Source organism: Pristis pectinata, chromosome 17, assembly GCF_009764475.1.
Source record: "Pristis pectinata isolate sPriPec2 chromosome 17, sPriPec2.1.pri, whole genome shotgun sequence".
NCBI lineage: Eukaryota > Metazoa > Chordata > Chondrichthyes > Rhinopristiformes > Pristidae > Pristis > Pristis pectinata.
The window spans coordinates 9,519,727-9,534,234 of record NC_067421.1 but is presented as its reverse complement, the minus strand read 5'-3'; the positions used below and the strand labels follow the sequence as shown (position 1 = coordinate 9,534,234).

Here is a 14,508-nt window from a genome sequence, read left to right as displayed (position 1 = left end):
TGGCAAAGGATATGTGAAAGGGTTAAAAAAAACTGCCAGTGTTGGGAATTCACTATAGATTGGTCAGAATCAGTAAGGGGTAAGGATAAACTTTGTATGTGAGATGTTTCTTCCTCAATGTGACTCTTTACAAATCAAAATATCCTTAGATTTCTGTTTGAGTACAAGGAGTGCCTCAGTGATACTCCTAGTGATGTAACAATGCCTGTTCTGTTTTCTCTGTCCCTTTAATTTAATTTTTATTTTATGTTCAGCTTGAATTAAGGGACCAAGGAAGAGAGAGAAAATGAGTCAATGCTCTTCTTAGCTCACACAAAACACTCTCCCTTCATTTGCATTCAGGGATTAATTTATTTATTGTTTACAAACAAGTTTAATATTATTCCTTAACCAGCAATCGCTAGCGTCTCTCAGAAATTTTGAAGCCACAATGGCTATGAAACAGGAAATTTGGTCTTAACTTCTGTGTTGGACTGGATAAATATTGTTTGGTGCTGTGAAATAGAGGTGTTTGGGTTGAAGTTAAATAAAACTTCATTCTTCTTCCATTAACATGTTGTAGCAAGCCCAGGGAGTTGTTAAGTCACGTGGGTTTCAAATTGGGGACCCGGACCCTCTTCCAAGGAGGCACGCAACATGGTTAGCGCTCTGTCTCTCTCTTGCTCTCTCAAAATTTATTGCTGGACACCAAATTAAAAATGAGTGCTGTTTTGAAGCTCATCTGTTATTTTTGGTTGCTAATCCTTTGAATTAGATCAGGGATTTCCAAGTGTACATTAGTACTTGTGGAGGACCCTTGACACCAAGAAATGTGAAAATTACTGATTTACAATGCAGGAAATTAGTGTTTCCACATTCTTTAGATTTATAAGATATCTTTATTAGTCACACGTACATCAAAACACACAGTGAAATACATCTTTTGCGTAGTGTTCTGGGGGCAGCCCAGAATCAAATTTGTCCAATGAGTCTCCACGTGGAAAGAAGGCAAATACATGTACTTCCCACCTAATTATGAAATTCGGCGGATGTATACTGCGTTTCAAATGTTATTTGTGCCAAAGTCTGCAGGCTGTATATATGTCTAGACGAGGAAAATTGTTCCATTCTTCATCTCTGGAAATGATTGGTCCAAGTGAACCCAGACCCTATCCCCGGTTCATCCACAGAGTTGTAGACATGTTAGTAGCTCATTATAGATTCCAAAGGCTCCCTTATCAACTACCCTGCTTTAAAGTTGTTTGCATTCCGTTTTTGAAAAAAGCGAAAGCTAAACTTTTATTCAAGACCCTCCAGCTTTTTAGCACCAACATATTTAGTTCAAAATCCACCCGGTCATTATTTTTGACCTCTGTACCCTCCTCTGTGTACACTCACAATCCCTTTATTTTGGTTCCTTGTTGTTTCTTTCTAATCCCGAGTATGCAACCAGATCTTCAGCCTGTTTGGCACCTTCTCCCTTAACCTCCTGTCATGCTGTTCCTTTCCTCACAGCCTTATCAACTATGATTCTGTATATTGCTGCCAACTATTGTTTTACTGTTCTGTGTCCATGAGAATGATTTGCAGAATACACTGGGAGAAAGTCTGCGTTGCTCTCTTCCTGGTATGGAACCTTACCAACTTTTTGATTTTGAGTAGTTGGAATTTGATACTTGTTTCTCATTGCTGATGTTTTCATGTAATTTACCCTACGACACAAATGCAAGTTGCTTTAGTGAGAACTGCCTTGGGCTGGTAGGTTAATCACCCACTCTAAATTGTCCCTAGTCCATAGGTGGATGATCAAACTTGGGGGAAGTTGATGGGAATGTGAGGAGAATAAAATGGGATTAGTGTAGGATTAGTGTAAACCAGTGCTTATCGGTAAGTGTGAACTCATTGGATTGAAGGGCCAGTTTCTGTGCTATATAACTGTAGGATTATTCTGAATCAGAATAATTTAATGCTTATTTAATTGGTCAATCACATTATGGAGGCAGATAATTAGCCACTTTATGCCACAGGTGTGTGCAGGTCACTGTGTCTGGTACATGTAAGTTGTGGTCCACTGATTCCATATTTTCAACGCACAAACAATAGTTATTCTCTTTCACTATAAGCCAAGGGGCTGCCCAAATCAAATTGACCTGATGGCCAAAGCAAACCAGACCCGAGCCTGAGAACTGTTTTTTATCGTAGAACGTAGAACACTACAGCACAGTACAGGCTCTTCGGCCCACAGTGTTGTGCCGACATTTTATCCTGCCCTAAGATCTATCTAACCCTTCCCTCCCACATAGCTTCCTATTTTTCTATCATTCATGTGTCTATCTAAGAGTCTCTTAAATGCCCATCATGTGGCACAATCTGAATCTGATACACGTGGTTCAGTTCTTGTCAGGCTTGGGTCAGCTATATCAGTCTATAGAGGGAAGGCTGATGCTCTGGCCTGGAGCTTCAGGTTGGCAGCATTTTGATGGACTTTCCTCCCGGCATGCCCACCCCTCTGACATGCTTGTCTGACTGAAGGTCAACTCCCAGCCTTGGTTCCTTTGTATTCTCTCTTGGGTGGCTAGCACAGGGAGCCCCTTACACTGGATGTGGTATACAGACTGCCACCCAACAGTGAAATCAAATGGCACTGATTTCTTAATTCATTCATAAACAGTTGATCTGACCCTAGGACTTAAAATGTTTTTTCAAAATCAGCACTTGGCTGCAGGGTGACCAAAATTAGGTATCTAGATGAGCACTTGATTCACCAAGGCCCAAGCTATGGATCAAGTAGCTAGTAAATGGGATGAGCATAGGTGGGTGCTTAATGGACATGGTTGGCTGAAGCACCTTTAGCCATACTCTTTGACTCAAAATATTTCAAGGTATTCAACATTTTGGAAGGACAGGCAAAAAGGAAAATGAGGTGGGCTATTGCTCATAATAAAGAATGATATCAGTACAATAGTTAAAGTGTCTTGGTTTGGAAGCTCATGGAATAGAATTAGCGTCAGTTTTAGTGGAGCTAAGAAGCAGCAGGGAACAGAAAACATTAATGGGGGTTGTTTTTTAGGTCTCTGAATAGTAATTATGATGTATGGTGGTGTAAATGAGAAAGTTAGAGGTTGTGGGGGAACTTTAATCAACATATAGAGTGGGTAAAGTAAACTAGTACTAACCGTGTGGATGTTGAATTCCTGGAATGTATAAGGTAGATTTCTAGATCAGTATGTTGAGGAACCAACTTTGTCAGGTCAAGGATGGAGCAATAAGAAAAGGATAATTAATTTTGTTTTGATGTGGCCGCAAGGAAAGAGTGCCCATGACATGATAGAAGTTTCCAGTAAATTCAAAAATGATCTGATTTAATCTAAACAAAGGAAAGTGTAAAAGTACAAGGGGCAGGTTGCTGTGGTAAGTTTGGGAAGCTACATTAAAGGTGACAATGGACAGGCAATGCCTAGCATTTGGGGGAAAAAAACGTGATTTGCATCCAATTATACATTCCTTTAGGGCACAAAAACACAACAGGATAAGTGATCCAATCAGAGATTAGAGGAACAATTAAAATCACATTAAAAATCAGAAAAAGGCATATAAATTTGACAGAATAAGCAGCAAGCGAAGATTGAGAATTCAGCAAAGCATGACGAAGAAATTGATGAAGAAAAGGAAAACAGAAAACAAGAGTAAGCTAGTAACAAACCTAATGCAAATTATAAGAGCTTCTATCGATATTTTAAAAAAAGGAAAAGACCAGCAAGGGCAAATAATAAAGAGACAAATGGAGAATTTATAATGGGGATTACAGAAATGGTAGAGGAATTAAATAATTACTCTGAATACTTCTCTGTATTCAGAGGACCATACAAAAGAAACCTCCCTAAAATACTCGGCAATCAAGAGTCCAGTCCAATTGAGGAAGTAAAAGGTATAAATGTTAGTAAAGAAATCTGGCGAGAAGTTAATGGCCTGAAAACTGAGAAGATCTAGATCCTGAAGTTTTGAAAGGGGTGGCTGTGGATGCTCTGATTATCATCTTAGAAAACTACAAATTCTAGAATGAATCCTGCAGATTGGTAAATTGAAAATGAAATTGGTTTATTTTTGTCACATGTGCTGAGGTACAGTGAAAAACTTTGTTTTGCATGCCATCCATACAGATCATTTCATCACATCAGTGCATTGAGGTGGTACAAGGGAAATCAACAGAATGCAGAATAAAGTGTTTCAGTTATAGAGAAAGTGCAGTGCAGGCAAACAATAAGGTGCAAGGCCATAACAGGGTGGATTGTGAGGTCAAGAGTCCATCTTATCTTACTGGGGGACTGTTCAATAGTCTTATAACAGCAGGATAGAAGCTGTCCTTGAGCCTGGTTGTGCATGCTTTCAGGCTTTTGATCTTCTGCCCGATGGGGGGGGGGTTGCGGCGTGGCATGGCACGGCACAGCACGAAGAGAGAATGTCTAGGGTGGGTGGGGTCTATGTTGGCTGCTTTACCAAGACAGCGAGAAATGTAGAGAGAGTCTATGGAGGGGAGGCTGGTTTCCGTGATGTGCTGAGCTGTGTCCACAACTCTGTGCAATTTCTTGCAGTCCCCGGCAGAGCAGTTGCCATACCAAGACGTGATGCATCTGGATAGGATGCTTTCTATGGTGCATCTATAAAAATTGGTGAGGGCCAAAAGGGACATGCCAAATTTCTTTAGCCTCCTGAGGAAGTAGAGGCACTGGTGTGCTTTCTTGGCCAAGTCTACGTGGTTGGTCCAGGACAGGCTCTGAACCTTCTTAACCTCAGTGCTGTTGATGAAAACAGGAGTGTGTGCACCGCTCCCCCCATTGAGCAATTTTTAAATGATGAGTGATGGGGCCATGGGTGTCCTTGTACACAAGTCACTGAATGCTAACGTGCAGGTTAGGAAGACAAATGGTACGTAGCCGTTATTAATAGAAGATTTCAGTACAAAAGTAAAGATGCCACATTAAATAGGTTCCTGGAGTACTGTGTACCTTTCCTAAAGAGGATATATTGTCCCTGGAAGGCACTTAGTGAAGGTTCAGCATACCAGTTCCTGGATGTCAGTTGTCAAATAAGACAATATTATGTGAGCTAAAGCTCTGCTCTTTAGAGTTTTGAAGAATAAGAGGTGACCTCTTACAAGGGGTACAACATTTTTGGAGAGCTGTATGGGATAGGGGGTGGACCATTTAGGACTGAAATCAGGAGTGATTTCTTCACTCAAGGTGGTGAATCTCTTGTTATCAGAGTCATTTAGGGTAATGGGAATGGACAGGAGAAGGGTGTTGAGATAGAAGATCAGCAGCCACCTTACTGAATGGTGAGCATGCTCAAAGAACCAGGTGGCCTGGTCCTATTTCTGTTCCATTCATTCTTATACCTAGTAGGATCTGGTCAGACTCAATTCAGGTAGCCAGGCAGTCTTCTGCAAACACTGCTTTGCCCTTTTGTTGTATATAATTTACAAAGACTGAGAAAAATGTTTGAATGCATTCCATTGAGTTGAGTAGCTGTTGCCAGGAATTAAAATGTGATCCATTTGAAATAATTTTGGGTTTGGGTTACCTGAAAGCATCTTAACAACAGCAGGATTGAGGCAGGCACTGATTCTAGATGCCAAACGGACCAGGAGGCACATGAGGAGAAAATAAAATGCCTCAGCAAGTTATTGTGATTTTGAAAGCACTCCCTGAAATGGTGGTGGAAGCAGATTCAATCGTAGTTTTCAAAACTCATTCAAGATGCCCATCCTTTTCAATGAATAAACTGAATAAAAATGTTTGGTGCACATAATAATAGAAATGTTGTGTTCAGATGAAATAGCTGAAACATTTGATGCAAAATGGAAACTTGGAATGCAGTCCGGAACAAATTTCACAAATCGTTATCCTCAGGCAACAGCAGTACTTTGATTGGATGGAAAGGCAGGGGGGAAGATGATGGTGGTTCAGGCATTCTATCTTGTTAAAGAGCCAGTTTGAACTGATTCTACTGGCTTCAGCTGAGTGGAAATTTAGAAAATTAAAGGGATAAGACTAGGTGATAGTACAGGGTAGCAAAATGGGTAGTAATAATCAGTGTCACGAAGGAATGGAGCACATTTCTAATAAAAATCAGAGGTGGTAAAATTGTAAAAAAAAAGCAAGATTGATGGTTCTTTACTTAAATGCGCACAGGCCTCTGTAACACGATAGATTAATTAATGGCACAAATAGAAAAAAAAATGGGTATGATTCAGTACCCGTTATGAAGTGACCAAGATTGGGAATTAAATTTCCAGATATTTAATCTTTAAAAGAGAGGTGGGAGAGCCTGATAGTAAAGGGTGGGAGCCAGGCAGCTCAGAAAACAAAAGCAAGGGACAGGAAACGTTGGGGGTGGGGGGAGTTGTCCATAGCCCCCTCCCTCTGCTCTTAGTAGTAATGGAGGGGAAAGTATAAATGAGGAAATTAGAGATGCATGTCACAAGGGTAATGTAGTAATCGTGGGAAACTTGGCATATATACTGGGGAAAATAGTGAGCAGTACCGGTGTGGGGGATCAGTTTTGTATCTGGGAAATGGAGTGTTTAATCACTTTGGTATGGAATTCAAAATAGTTGCTTGTATCAATTCATCTGACCTAATTATCCTAATGAATTATTTTATCGTATATTTCCATCTCACTTCATTCTATCTTTGTGTTTTGGGCTGAGTGATTCCTTTGTATTTTTTAAACTTTGTGCAGTAGCTGTAGGTATCTCTGCAGCATCAGGGCAGTGGCACTTCCTGTGGTGCAGGATCCAGCTGTGCAAATTTATGTCTATTAGATGGGGGCATAAGTATCCTTTGTGTTGTATGAGCTTTCTTGATGATCCATATATAGAAATTACTCTCTGTTAAAGGAGAATTATATGTTTCTAGTGTATGTGTCATATTTAGGGGTCAGCCTTTGGTACTTGAGCAGGAGTTATTCTTAAAACTTGAACCAGCCTTTGTCCTTGTGATATTGGCTTTAAAACGCTTGTGTTATTCACTTTGATGGCCCGAGCAGTATGGCAGTATCTAATAGCGATGTGCCTTTCATAAGTAGAGCTCAATTGCAGTTCAGTGAATAAAGTGGCTACCAAAAAACTTATCGAGCAAAAGATATAGTAAAGAATTGAAATTATGCAATATCATTTCTAAAATGCATTTTAATAGCATGGAAAAATAAAGACTCCAACAAAAATTTGTTTCATTTTACAAACCATTAATTCCTCCTCTAATGAGCTATTAATTATCAAATTCGGGTGTCAGTGACTATCTGGGAATCCATCACTGCCAACGTTCTGGTGGTTGATATTGACCAGTAATTCAGCTAAACATAAATGCCAGGACTGGTGGAGCTGATCAGAGGCTGATTATACTATAGCAAACAGCTCAGTTCAAGACTTCCCAAAGGCAGTCCGCCTCTTGCAAGATGAGTCAGGTGAATGATGAAGTACTCTTCTCACTCCTGGATGGAGCAGCTGCAACAGAATTCAAGAAACTTGACACCATCTAGAACAAAATGCAGAATTCACAATGACAGAATGCACTACAACAGCTCCCAAACCTGCAACTCCTCTGAAAATCACCGGAAGCAGGTTCAAGGGGAGCATCCAGTGCAAACTCTCCTGCTAATTGCACCTTATTGGAATTGCACCCAATTTGGACATATGATGGCCTCGCCTGATAGTTGTGTCAAGACAAGATCATTTCCAATTACCCAGCACTGTAGGAGTATTTTCATCAGAGACTATAGTCAGACAGTCAACTGGCTCAAGGACAGCTTCTATCCTGCTGCTTTAAGACTATTGAACTGTCCCCTAGTACCACAAGATGGACTCACAATCTACCTTGTCATGGCCTCAGACTTTGTTGTCTGCCTGCACTTCACTTTCTCTGTAACTAACACTTTATTCTGCATTCTGTTATTGTTTTCCCTCATACTACCTCAATACGGTGTTGTAATGAAATGATCTGTATGGACGGTATGCAAGACAAGTCTTTTACTCGGTACATGTGACAATAATAAACCAATTTACCATTTTGCCAATTTACTTTTCAAAGACAACGTGGGAAAGAAAACAAGTTATGGCTCATGAGCAGCACTATAGCCCCAGAATGAATGTTTTAAAAATTGAGGCATAGGTTAATTACATGACTTCCAGAAGATTTGACAATGTATTTATCTTTCTGCCAAACTCTGCTTTCCATGGAAATTTAGTCGAGCACAAATTCTTGACACACATCCCTTTGTACGTTGGTTTCCTGAGGTTCCTTTTATTATTGATACAGTTCGAGACGCTGAAGCTGTGCCAGGGGTTAGGTATCATTTTTATTCTTCACAAATGTGCAAAATTACATCTTCCTTGTATGTTATTTCTATGTCTGTGTCTTCTGAAATTACCGTTGTAATAAGTATGTTAAAGTAACAGCAACAGTGATACATGGCTGGTATTGTGGCCAGAGTCAGGATCCCGAGTGTGGGCTGGGTGTGTGTCCAGAGCTTATGGGTTGCTGTACGAGCAATTCTGCTCTTTTCTGCCTCCGTGGTAACCACTAGCTATCAGCTGCAGTGGATGGTGAGTAAATTCTAAAGCCAGTCGATCTCCTCCCTGTTTGGATGCAGTAAATGTAAGCACTGCTTGTTTTGACAAGTTGAAGCTCAGAAGCTGAAGTACACATGGACGCTGTGACATCCATGGAGGGCTTGAATGTCATTGCAGCCTTAGCGTCATGGCTAGCGGCCTTGCGTGTAACCGCAATTTTTTTCGCTGTTCAGGGCAAGCGGGTGTCCCATCCCTTGCAGATAATGAGGATTTGGTGTTCCCTGAGTTGGAAGAAGTGCACGTGAATTGCTACTTCACTTTGGGCCCCTGGATGGTGGGAAGGGATGAGCTAAGAGAGCAGGTGTTGCAGCTCTTGCAGGTATGTGGGAAAGTGCCCTGAGAAGAGGAGTGGGTGACGGAGATGGAAGAGTGAACCAGGGAGATGAAAAGGGAAAGTTCCCTTCAAAAAGCTGAAAGGGAGGAGGAATCTTGTTGAAGATGGAAGAGATTACGGAGGATTTGGAGGCTGGTGGGGTGAATGCTGAAGACAAGGGTGAGTCTTATTTTTTACTCTGGCTTAGAGAGGAGGGGCTGAGAACAGAAGTGTGTGGAATAGATGAGGTGCGACTGAGGGCCCTGTCAATTTTGGCAGAGGAGAAGCTACAGTTAACCAAAGAGAAAGACATCTCGTAGACACGTATGAAAAGTCTTGTCATCAGAACGGGTACAGTGAAGAATGCAACGGAGTCCTTACCGGGTGGCAGGAGGTGTAGTTGTGAATGATGTGGGAGCTTGTGGACTCTTAATAGATTCTGGATGCTAACAGGTCCCCTAATGTGAAGGTGAGGCCAAGAAAGGAATGGAGAGTCAAGGTGGCTCATGTGAATGCAAGAGCATGGTGGACATTGGCAACAGAAGTGATGAAATTCTGTGTCAGTGCAAGAAGCAGTGTCAATATGGTCATCGCTGTACCAGAGAAAGAGATGAGGGAGGGGGACTGAGAAGGATTTTCAGAGTCTACCACAAGGAGATAGGCATAGCTCACACCCATGCGAATTCCTGTAGCCACGACTTTGATTTGGCAAAAGTGAATGGAATTGAAGGCGATGTTGTTTAATGCAAGAACAGTGGGTGAAATCCAGTCTTCTCAGACCCAGGACATTAGTGCAGGAGTCACAAGGCCAAACTGTCTTTAGCTGCTTCATCCATCACAAGGTCACAGTCGAGATGTCCACTGTATTCCTCGTATTTACTTCCATTTGCAACTCCTGAGGTAGTGAAGCGGACCATGCCTGCATGTAGAAACACCAAGGCAGCAATGGACATGGACCAATAATAAGCAAGTAACATTTGTACCAATGGTCCAAAAGACCATCTACATATCGCATTGGGTGCCGTGGCATTGAAATTGCTGACTCTCATGCCATCGACTTGCAGGGGACACTTTCACTACTAAAACATCATTGGATCAGGCAGGTGAATTCAGTAGTTACAAAACCAGGTTAGAGGCTGAGTGTCCTGCAGCAACTCGCCTCCTGACTCTCCCGAGGAGACATCTGGATATGATTGAATGCTCTCAACATCTGGTTAGGTAGTGAAGGAAAAACAAAGTAGGCAGCAGCAGGAGAGGCAATATTATATAAAGGATACAATTTTAAACATAGAGTCTGAAGGTAGTAGGACAGATTGAGAAGGTGACTAAAAAGGCATTTGGGATTCTAGGCTTCATAAATAAGGCTTGGAGCACAAAGTGAGCAAGTTATAATGGACCTTTAGAAACACTGATTCAGCCACAACTGCAGGATTATGTCTAATTCTGACACTGAAGCTCTTGGAGAGGTTACAGAAAAGATTTACTGGAATGGCTCCAGGGTGAGGGTTTTGTGTTACAGGGAAAGGTGGAGAAGCTGGGATTCCTCTCAATAGACCAACGAGGGTTGAAAGTGATATGACTAGGATACTTAATAGTGATCTGGACAGGGCAGATAAAAGAAACTGTTCCCTTTGGTGGAGCATTCAAGAACTGGAGGAGAGGGGAGAGGTGATTGGCAAAAGAACCAAAAGTGACATGATTAAAAACTTGTTTTTCCATCAAGTGGCTAGCATCTGAAGTGTATTACCAGACGGGGTAGTGGAGGCAGATTTCAAAAGGGAACAGGACTGGAAACAAAATATTGCAGGTCTCTGGTGACCAGCTGCATTGCTTTTGTGGAAAATCGGCTTGGATTTGAAAAGCTGGGAGGTGGCCTCCTTTCCTGTTACCAATCCAGTAACTCATTCAACGTCAGAGACGCAAGAAATTCTGCAAATGCTGGATGTATCTGGAGCAATGCACAAAAAGTGCTGGAGGAACTTAGCAGGTCAGGCAGCATCTATGGAGGGAAATAAACAGTCGACATTTCATGCCGAGACCCTTCATCAGGACTGGAAAGGAAGAGGGCAGAAGCCAGAATAAGGAGGAGGGGAGGAGTACACACAGGCAGGGGATAGATGAGATCAAGTGATAAGGGGGAAAGTGGGGGAGGGGGAGAAGATGTAATAAGCTGAGAGGTGATAGGTAGAAGAGGCCGTGATCTGAAGAAGAAGGAGAGGGCAGTGGACCATGTAATAAAGGATGGGGGAGGAGAAGAGAGGAGATGGGCAGGTCATCAAGGTGGGGGAAAGGAGCCATGGGAATAAGGGAAGACAAAGGAATGGGAGTTGCTCATGTTGCTCATTCAATGTGTGCAGCTCCAGAAGTTCAACTCTATCTACAGCACAGCAACCTGTTTATTTGGCACCTCCTTCCATCACCCTAAATAATAACTCCCTCCACCCTTGACACACCATGGTTACAATTCTGTTCAGTTTACAAGGGGTAGCTGAGCAACTCACCAGAACTTCTTTCTTAGCAACTCACAAACCCACAACTGCAAGCACCTTATGTTTATGGAGAGTAGGCGAATGTGGACACCACCATGTGGACATGTCCCTCCAGGTTGCTTGTCATTCTAATTAAACGTATTGCTATCCCTTCATCATTGTTGATTTAAAATCCAGGAATTCCCTATCTAAAGACATTAAATACTTTTGCCACAAGGAGTGCAGCAGTTGAAGGTAGCAAGCTCAGCACCATCTTATAGGCAGTTGGGGATGAACATTAAATTCCTGCCTTGTCAGCGGCACTCTTGCACAAATGAATAAAGAAAATGTTTGCACTTCAATGCGAGTGATGTGAAGCAGGCAATAACTTTATTGGCCAGCATCAATCAGAACTTCTCCCTGCTTAATTGGCTGTAAACTGATGTAATCAAAATGTAGATTAGAGGTTGTAGCAGTGAGAATAATAAAGTACAGACTTGAAGAAAAACCTGGAGTGCTTTAAGCACAATAACAAATTACTGCTGCATCAGCAGTGAGCAACTTCCCCTTTCCTCTGGTTTTGGACCATTGTGTTATGAAGAATCTATTGATCATTGATAACTCCAGCATAACTTACTAATGTCTGTCTACATTCTACCCAAATTACTCCCAACAACTCTCCTGATGCACCTGGTTACATCAACTAACAAAGCAATTTAAACTTGCTTTGCCAACATACAATTCTAATCACAAAGAAACTCAAGCAATTAAAGAAAAACATTTCAATGAGCTATTATTCATTGTCGGATTCTCGGCCATTCCCTGCTATTGAAGTGAATGAGGATAATAAAAACAGAAAATGCTGGAAATACTCAGCAGGTCAGGCAGCATCTGTGGGAAGAGAAACAGAGTTAAGGTTTCAGGTCAAAGACCCTTCATCAGAACTGGGAAGGAGAAAAGAGAAGCTTGTTAGTCTGCAGGGAGTGGGAGGAAATCTTTGATAGGATGAAATCGGGGTGACCATGGGATAAGCTGTAAACAAATTATCTGGTCAGTGAGTGAATGTGTGCAGTTAGAGAGTGAGAACACAGACCAAAGAACATGGGAGTTGCAAAATGCACATCAGGAACTCACGCCCAGCAGGTCAGCTGGGCATGTCCTCCACTCTCAGAGGAATAAAGACTATAAACTGAGCCAATATCACAGATGGATGATGCTGTTCCAGTGACGGATCCAGCAAGGCAGAGGTTGTTCATGCTGATTGCCCATTACAAGTGATGGTGAATTTCCCCAGTTTCCCCCTCCCACACCGATTCCATGAGGAACGAGCTTTTGAGCACATCTGGAAAAATAACTGCAAAGAGTTAACTCCAGTTTTGGGACTTCCATGTTTGTCCAGAAATCCCAAAGTTACTGACAGTTATATGGGGAAGTATGGAGTCAGTGAGGAGCAGCCAGCATTTTCCTGGGAAATGTAGGCTGATGTAATCCTCAGTGATCTGGATCAGTAAGTGTTGGTTGAAGGTTTACTACAAAGACACTATGGGAAATAAGCTGACGAGCGGGGAGAAATTATGTAAGGACAGTTATGAAAGGCTATTTCTTATTGGAATGAGTTGAGGGGATAATATTACGGTCAGGACCCCTGCAGTTTCTAATTTGCAATTTCTATCAGACGACCCTCTCTGCCCGCAGCACTATTTTGAAGTGAAGTGTTCAGTGTCCTGGCCAGTATTTCACCATCAATCAACATCATCAGTATCAGTTATGCAGTGATTTATTTTGCTATTGTTTCTGTCACCTTACTGTGCTCTAATTGGCTGCCACATTTTTTACACAACAGTGACCACACTTCATGAGTATTTAATCATCTGTTGCCACCACCCCCACCCACCTCTCTTTGGGATGTCCTAGTTCAGGATAAATGCTTGCATATCCCTTCTTTCTTTAATTAATTGCTTGTATTCAGGAGCTTCACACAAAGTGGTCAGATCTGTAAATGATATCGGCCTAAAGGAACAATCAGATCTGGAGAGACTGCCAAAGCAAGTTAGAATCTGATGATGGATGGGTCAGTTCTAGTGGAAGTGAATGAGTGCAGGAAGGGAAACAACAACATCTGATCTTCTGAATGAATGCATTTCAGAGGAGGTTCACTCAGTTGATTCCCGGGATGAAGGTTTTATTTATGAAGAAAGATTGAGTAGGATGAGCCTATACTGATTGCAGTTTAGAAGAATGAGAGGTGATCTTATAGACGGATATAAGATTCTGAGGGGGCTTGATAGGGTAAATGCTGAGGGGAGTGATCTGGAACAAGGGCTATTGTTACAGAATAAGGGGCTGGCCATTTAAGACTGACATGAAGAGGGATTTCTTCTCTCAGGGGGCCATGAATCTTTGGAGTTATCTACCCAGAGAAGTGTGAAAACTGAATGATTGGATATATTCAAGGATGAGAGGTGCAGATTTTTTGTCTATAGGGGATTTGATGATTGTAAGATACAACCAGGAAAGTGCTGAGGGCAAGGTCAAATCTGCCATGACTGTATTGAAAGGTAGAACACATTTGAGGGATCATATTGCTTACTCCTGCTTCTGGTTCTTATGTCCTGTTAAAATAGTGAGAGGTGAGATTGAAAAAAATTCTGGCCACAATAGCAGCCAATGGCACTCACTTAATCACTGCCGAGTAACAATCAACAAAGCAAATAAAAAGCTCAAAGCTGTGCATATGCTGTAGATTCTGGCATTAACTGTACCTTTTGTACTGTGACCAGACATTGGGTTGCAGGAGTGGGTTTCAAGACAATGAAATCATTCAGTCAAAAAACATGAGTAGTGAAGAAACAGTGCAAAGATGTGCAGCTTCTAAGAAGGACGATTTTATCGAAATACTTCAAATCTTAAACAGGTTAAAAAATATAAATGCACTAAACTATTCTGTTACAAAGTGGCAGAGATACAAACTCATAAAAGGCAAATATTGCAATAATGTCGGCGAGTTGCTTCAAAGTGCCATAAAGCAGTAGAAGCTGATTGGCCTTCATTCATCATGTTTACTTTATGCAACAGCTCTGAAAGGTGACAGTTTTCTCAGCCTATTTTGCAAACAGACA

At 41.7% G+C, this 14,508-nt stretch overlaps 1 protein-coding gene across 1 annotated transcript in view; it reads left to right on the top strand.

The window, feature by feature from the left end:
- Positions 1-14,508, top strand: part of ppil2 (peptidylprolyl isomerase (cyclophilin)-like 2) — a 231,481-nt gene that overhangs the window by 163,824 nt on the left and 53,149 nt on the right. The gene's annotated exons all lie outside the window — the stretch shown is intronic.